This window comes from Dendrobium catenatum, unplaced genomic scaffold (assembly GCF_001605985.2).
Source record: "Dendrobium catenatum unplaced genomic scaffold, ASM160598v2 fragScaff_scaffold_1056, whole genome shotgun sequence".
NCBI lineage: Eukaryota > Viridiplantae > Streptophyta > Magnoliopsida > Asparagales > Orchidaceae > Dendrobium > Dendrobium catenatum.
Window position 1 is genome coordinate 2,333,860 of NW_021319518.1, and position 7,892 is coordinate 2,341,751.

At 32.8% G+C, this 7,892-nt stretch overlaps 1 protein-coding gene across 1 annotated transcript in view; it reads right to left on the bottom strand.

Annotated features, from left to right (window-relative positions):
* The window catches only part of LOC110101819 (aspartyl protease family protein At5g10770-like), a 63,327-nt gene that overhangs the window by 43,176 nt on the left and 12,259 nt on the right, over positions 1-7,892 (bottom strand). The window lies entirely within an intron of this gene.

Consider the following 7,892-nt stretch of genomic DNA (forward strand, 5'->3'; position numbering starts at 1 on the left):
TTCATAATCGTGCAGTAAAATATTAAGCCTAGACTATTTTACTTCATTTATTCCTTCGTATGTAATGCACAGTCTATCCTAAATCTCCTTACCAGTGGCACAGGTAGATACTCTCATATAATCCTCAGACTTCAATGCACCGAAAAAACAATTTAAATATTTAGCGTTTAGTTGGGCTAAATCCCTATCCTCATTGCTCCATTCATTAAAAGGTACAGGAGTTTTCAATCCATTAATAGTTTTAAACGGTGCAACATATGCATCATTCACTAACATCCACATGCGGTAATCAATAGATTGTAAAAAAGAAGGCATTCTAATTTTCCAGAAATCAAACGAAATGTTATCAAAGAGTGGTGGACGGGTTATTGAATAACCCTCCATAGTGTTACGATTACCAAAATGCGACATGATCATTTTTTCAAGGTTTTCTAAAACACTAATTTTGAAAAACAGGCTCTGATACCAATTGAAGTTACTAGATGTATAAGAGGGAGGGTGAATTGTGAAAACTTCTTTACAATAATTAAACCTAAACAAGAGTTCTAATTTTTTTGATGTTTTAAAAATTTAACATGAAAATTTAAATAATTATTTTTCACAAATTTTCTCAAGCAAATATTGAAAAAATAAAATACACGCAGTAATAAAATACAATAAGGAAAAAGCACACCGAGATTTTTATAGTGGTTCGGTCAAACCATGTACTACGTCCACTCCCCGGAGTCATCCGCTCTGGGTATTTCACTACAAGCAATAGCTCTCCTTTTGCCCCCCTTGGCAAGGTGGAGAAGGGCCCTTACAATACTCCCTTTCACCAACCCGGTGTGGCGGAGTGCCAAACTCTATTTTCACCCTCCTGGTGACGGCACAAAACCTTCTCATTTTTCTCCCTCCTAGAGAAGGAAGAGTACCTTGAGGTCAAGGATGTCGAAGATCCTTTCCCCTTGGAGATCCTCCCACAAATTCTTCTAGGGCCAGATGAGTAGCAAGATGCAGCAAGTTCGGAGCAACCATGTGATCTCCCTCACACCTCTTCTCCCTTACAATGCTCACCTTCACCTTCCTCTCTCAAACCCTAAAGAACTTCTCAAGAGATCTCTCCCTCGGAATCCCTCTCTAACCACGTTCTCCTCTCACTGATTCACATTCAAAACATTTCTATTTTGACACCTAAAAATGGGCTCCAAAATCCATGAAATCTCAAAGTAGCCGTTACTATCATACAGTACGGTTTATAATCGTACAGTACGATATATATAAAAAGACTTCGTCCTGTACGAAGTGGTACGGATAGTTCAAAAATGTTCATACATTATTATTTAAAATCATACAGTACGATCCATAATAATAATGTTTGTACAGGACGATAGTCGGGACGATCAAACATCATCTCTGTTCATCGTTTGGTACGATTGACATCGTACAGTACGATGAGACAAAATCAAACGGATCGTCCAGGATGATCTTCGGGATGATTATAATCCATCTCTGTTCATCGTATTATACGAAGTGTTCATACAGTACGATGTTCAAATTATAATTAAGATCGAATTTCTTGCACTAATTACGGGTTAAATTAAGTAAGTAATTAAACAAAATCGTACAATACGAATGTGTTCATACAGTACGAGCGGTGGAAAGACAACTTACTTAAGTTAAACCGGCTGTTAGGGTTTTGGCTTTGAACATATCGTATAGTACGAATACATTCTTACGGTACGATCTATTCACAGAATTGTCCTACAATCCTCTAATCGTACGGTACGAAATAATATCGTATAGTACGATCTACAGAGAAAGAAAACCTCTCAATTTTTTATTTAAAAACACTCTCCCCCTATGTGTGTGCATAGTTGCTCAAACTTTTATGCATTTTGTGGCCAAACTCAAGAAAATAAAAATAAAATAAACAACAAAATACATTGCAGACTCATACTCCTAATCTACTCAGTCTTGAGTCTTCATGTCGTCCTGAGTTTCTTTTGATCTTTCCTGAAATGTTAGTACTCATGGACAATAGCAATTAATATTCTATGAATCTCAAGATAATTCAAACGACATTATTTGTCATCATCAAAATCTCAAACTTGGGGTCATGAGTTGCAACACTTTCCACTGGAAATAATTTTGATGATGTACTAATAGATTTTTAGCATAAACGTGGAAGAAAAATGTAGCATTTTGAGTTAATTTACCCATGAATATTCTGCTAGTAATTTCGACAAATTTTTTGCTTTGGAATTAGCGAAAGATCTATCCATCATAATTTAATTAGAAATATCTATTCAAATATTTAATGGCCAGACGCAAAAATTTGGATGGCACCTATTGACAAAAATTTTATAGGAAGCTACTTTGGGGATTTTGTCGATAATCCTGGCAGATAATGATTGCCAAAAATAGAACAAAAAACTCCTATTGTCCTTTTTGATAGTTTTTCAGCCCAAAATCCATCGAAAACCTAAAACATAACAAGCAAAATCCACCTTGCCTCGATTATTGTAACATAACATTTGTACAATCACATCCAATCAAAATAGTTCATTTTAACATTTCTACAATAACATTTCAACATTGCACAAGAATATTAACGCTAAAGTAATTGCACATTCAATTAAAATTTTTAAATACTTCTAAGATAAATGTCCAGTTCTTATACAATAAAAACTCAACATAAATTCTACAAACACATGTATTCTAGTCATAACATGTATCATCGTTCTTCTTTCTCGATGTTGGTTGCTTTCCAGTAAACTACCCCCCATTTTCTACAGCTCCTCCAATATTTACCTTTGCTGAATCTGCATGTCAGCTTGTGATTTTTAAACATTTTCTTGATCTAATTTCTAATATCAATATTGCACATGACCAATGAAGACCTACATAAAAATAGATCAAATATTTTTTTCCTTCTAATCCAAAATTTTTTACTTAATAACATAATAGGAATTTCCCAACAACATTCTACTCTCTCCAAAAGTATATTTGATATACAAAGCATATATCATGATAGATTATTATAAATTTTATAGGTCAAGTGGTATTTATGATAAAATAAATAGTTTAGCTCCATTATGATAAGATATAAATATTATACATAAGGCATGTATTACAGGACTACATTTAAATGAAATAAAACAAATTATTCTATAAAGATTATTGATTATCTTAATATAATTATAAATTTTATCAATGATTCATTATTTTTGTATAAGTTATTATATAAATTATTGGATTATTGTGTATTAGCAACTTTGGAAACAAATTCAAGAAATATTGAGGGTTAGCATTGGGCAATATACACCTTTAAAGCCTAAAATGAAAGCACACAAATTTAAAATAAAGATATATTAAATACCCTAATGTATAAAATAGCATGTCAATTAACAGGTCTGTACTTTGAGTTTTTAGTTTAGTTTATTATCCTGATTAATCGTAGCCTACATGGTTAGGTGATTTTGTTGTGGTAGTGTTGCTATAATTTTAGTTAGTGGTTATTGGGATTATTACCTTCCACAGCTAATTCTATAAATTGGTGACGAGTTGAGTGTAATTTTGAATGACGACTAAGTTGCATTTTTTGTTTACAATGTGAATTTTACAACATGAGATGATGACCATATCGAGCTTAACTCCAATTTATTGTATAAGATGACATTTAGGCCACCAATATGTCATTCAATGATTTGAATATGGGACTCATTGAGATTGTTCCATGCACTCAACCTGTAGAATTCATATGTATATTCACTTATAGAATGAACCCCTTGAACTCAATGCAGATATTTAAGGTAAAGTATTTGCTCAAAATCAATGGAAAGAAATGAGCCCTCAAAATCTATTTCATCTTAGACCAACTCCAAATCCATCATTTCCCTTCTCTGTATCTCATTCGCAATAATTGTGTAACCCAAGCACTAGCACCTTTTCTTAACCTCAAAGAAATATACTTCACTTATTTTTCCAGTTCAACCTCCGTATATGAAAAGAAGATCTCAATAACATGTCCCAAGTCCTAATAGTCTTCGATGAGCAGACGTCCATCAAAGAACAAAATAAGTTCCATGGCATCATAACACTACTCTAAATCAATATCATAGAGAGCTTGTTGGAGATATAGAGTTTCTCTTTGAAATATCAACTAGAGATGATGAGTTCTATGGTTATGTATGTGATCAGTATCTGGGTTTGCCTTAATTAGCTAAATGTCCCCATATTTAAGGAACATGGGATTGGTCGCATTAAAGCTTTAATGTCTTAAGTTGGGTGGCCCAATGGGTTGGCCAAACTCAGAAGCCTTAAATGCCTCCATTTAGTGAATAGGAAAAAAAAGAAGCATAAATGAGAACCAAAATGATCAAGTTGAAGAAAAATATGTGATGATTTTAGTTTGGAATAGTCTAACACTGTATAAGCAATCTTCATTATTTTTAAGTATAAGCTCTTTTGAAAAGAATGATGAGATTTTAACTCTGATAATCAAAATTCTATCCTCCAATAAAAAATGTCATTATTTTCCCTTAGTTATAAAGAAATTAAGCACATCTTAATGGTTTTCATGAACTCATATAAAGTTGCCTTTACTGCTATTAAATTATTTCATAAAATTTTGATACAATCAAACTTTTTTCTTGACCACATTTACTATCTCGCACGCCCTGATTTTATAGCCAATATGATGAAACCTATTAATTATGGCTACAAAAATAAATTGCATTTAACTCAATCAACTCGATTGAACCGTTACTAGCTACAATCATTAGTCCCAAAGCCAATTTGTAAGTTCCCCACATCATAGACTACATTGAACCCGCGTTGCTGCATATTACCAATAACCACAAGTTTACTATCATCCTTATTTTCAATAAATGATAAGCATGCTTGAGATTTTTTGGCCACCAAAAGTATCCCTAAGAAATCTAAGTTAGCTGTCGCTTCGCCATCATAGATCATCAAAATCTATAGTAACACCACATGCTCTAAGTTAGTGATGTCATAGCATTTTTCAAGATTAAATAGTGGTGGTACCATTGTGTAATTGATTATTTTTTCTCAGAAAATGTTACATATGGAGGACTAGGAAGTTGGTGGTAAGTGGGTAAATGGTGTCTTAAATGAGGGAACCTTTAGTAATAACACGACTAACATATTTTTGTTCGTAGAGACAGGTGAAGGTAGGTGAGAAACCAAATCGAGGGAGTTGGGTACAATAGTTAGAGATGCATTCGATGGTGGTGAAAGTCGAGGATTGGGTCGGGTCATAAAATGGGTCTTTTTGGTTATAAAAGTTAATGCAGGGGACACATTGGGTCCAAGTGAGATCACTACCAATGTCAAACATAAGTTTGAAGAACTTGGTAGGGGTGCCTAGGACAATGTTGACGAAATAGTTGAAGACACCAAGAGAATAATCGATGTTTGTCGGAAGTCTTGAAGAAAGGGAGCTTCCAACAAGGTTTAGGCGAACGTTGGCGTTGGCAGTCTGCCGTTGGATGTATTCAACACGGGCATGGTCCTGACGGAAGAGATCGACATATGATAGCTTGTATTGGTGTTTCAAGGATGAGCACGGGCCATGCTGGAGGACCACGTTGAGCTTGGAAGGGATCGTGCCTATCACAATTTGAAAAACTAATTAATGGAAGTTTTGAGTTATTTTTTTTTCCATTACGTTTAAGCTTGTGATGTCTATCAAAAGAGCTTATTCTTGTGATAAATATCAAATGAGCTTAATTTTTACATGAATTATAGTTATTTTAATTATTTTATAAAAAAAATAGTATGCAATAATGTATTAAAAAATTATTGAAATCGCTCGCAAACTTTTATTCAGAAAGGTGCAAGAGCTGCTCGGCAATAGTGACTTAATATCAATGACATGGTGTCCTCCAACAAGCTCTCATGCTGATACTAGAAATTTCTTCTCTATTAGAAGCAAAAAGAAGAACATATTGAGAAGAATAAAATATGAGAGTAGAGGAGAAGAAGTCTCCATGAGAACAGAACTTTGAAGCTCTACCTAGGATAACTTGGAGGAGTAAACCAAGTGGAGGTGGGGTTTTATAGGCAGTGGTTTATTACACATATTAGGGTTATTAGATATTTAATTTAGAAGATAAGTAATGTTTTAAGGGAAGATTAGGTGGTTAGAGAATTGATCAATAATAGTTTTGGCCTATGAAGAATCCAATCTCTTATATCACCATGCTGATTTTTTCTCAAGTTTATATTATATATGAAGTTATAAATTTTTTGCATTCCTATCAATCAAAATTTCATGAAAGGTGTCGTCCATCATTTTTGGCCCTGTATTGCTCAAGTAAAAACATAACAACTAATAATGAGGTTGAAAACTTAGAATATGCTTCCCAGCTTTCCTGACCTAAATTGTTATTTTTTTTAAGAAAAAAAAAAGGAACACAAAATTTTTTTTATAGTATTTTGAGTGAGAATTTATCTTAGGCCATAGAAAAATTATCAATTAACTATAGGGTTTTATATAGAATAGTTAGATTTTTACAAAATGGCTAATTTATTTTTAAAAAAAAAATGTTACTAACAAATAGAATAAATTTTTATCTACGTTTAGGATTTGATTGTTATGATAAATCAAGTTGTATTACTATATGTGACCTAAATTATGTTAGTTGAGCTTGTTGGGGGGTTGCACGGGTTCTCTATGTGCTTAGGTAATATTTTTTTGTACCAAATGTTTCTCCATTCCTGTATAGCACTACGGTGCTGGATAGTAAAGTTTGAGATGGACAGAGAGACGAGCATTGCAGTTCTCTAGATTTCGATGCTAATACAATATTAGTCGTACTAGAGACATAAATTGGAGTCCCGAGGCAAACTAAACCTAGTACACTACTGTTGCAAGTGGGGCTGGAATTTCAGGGGTATCAAAATGTAATACAAGCTGAACCCGACCAATACCCGACCCAAAAAATTTTTAGTTTGGGTTAACTCATTTGTTATATGATTTAGATTTGGGTTTGTAACTCTAAACCATAAATAAAATTGGATTAGGTTCGGGTTTTCTAGAAAACTTGAATCAAACCTTTTTTTTAACTTGAAATTAACCTAGATTTACCAGTTTATAAACCCAAGTAAGTTATCTCATCACTCTGTCACTGCATTGTCATGTCTCACTCACTTTATCATCGTGTCACTAGCATCAATCTCTTATCACTACATCGTAGTGTTGCCACTACCAGGCTGCCACCATGTTGCCCCCGCTGCTACTATCATAGTGGCACCATCCCGTCTAGGTTGTCGCTGCGACATCTCAAGTAGAGAGTGAGAAAGAAAGAAATATGTACAAATTCAACCAATTTTCATAGTGAATTTCTTAGTGTTGTGTGGCTCTGGGGTTTTTTTTTCTTCCAAATTTGTCGACTTAAAATCCTAACATTTTTTCTATTGGATTTCCTCTTTCTTGTTGGTAGTTATTATATGGGTCATTTTCCCTACTCAATCTTGTGAATGGAAATTTTACTTAAAAAAGTGCCTATTTACGTGGGAAAGGGATAATTGTAAATAGAAATTATTAAGGAACTTAATGCAATTCACAAAAATATAGTATGCCATATAGATAGAAATCTAATGCAATATTATAACTTAAAATATTTCAAAAAAAATAATAATAAATCGATTGTAGATGAGATTTAAGATACTTTGTTTTATTGCACATGTATTAATTGTATGTGAATAAAAATCTAAATATAAGAATTCATATTAAAAAAAATTTAAATAATATTTTGTTGATAAAATAAAAAATTATTAATTTTATCTCGATAAGAAATTTTAATTATTAATTATATTAGTTATAAATAATATATATATATATTTTTAACTTTTATAAAAAGAAATGTGTGAAAAATATTTCA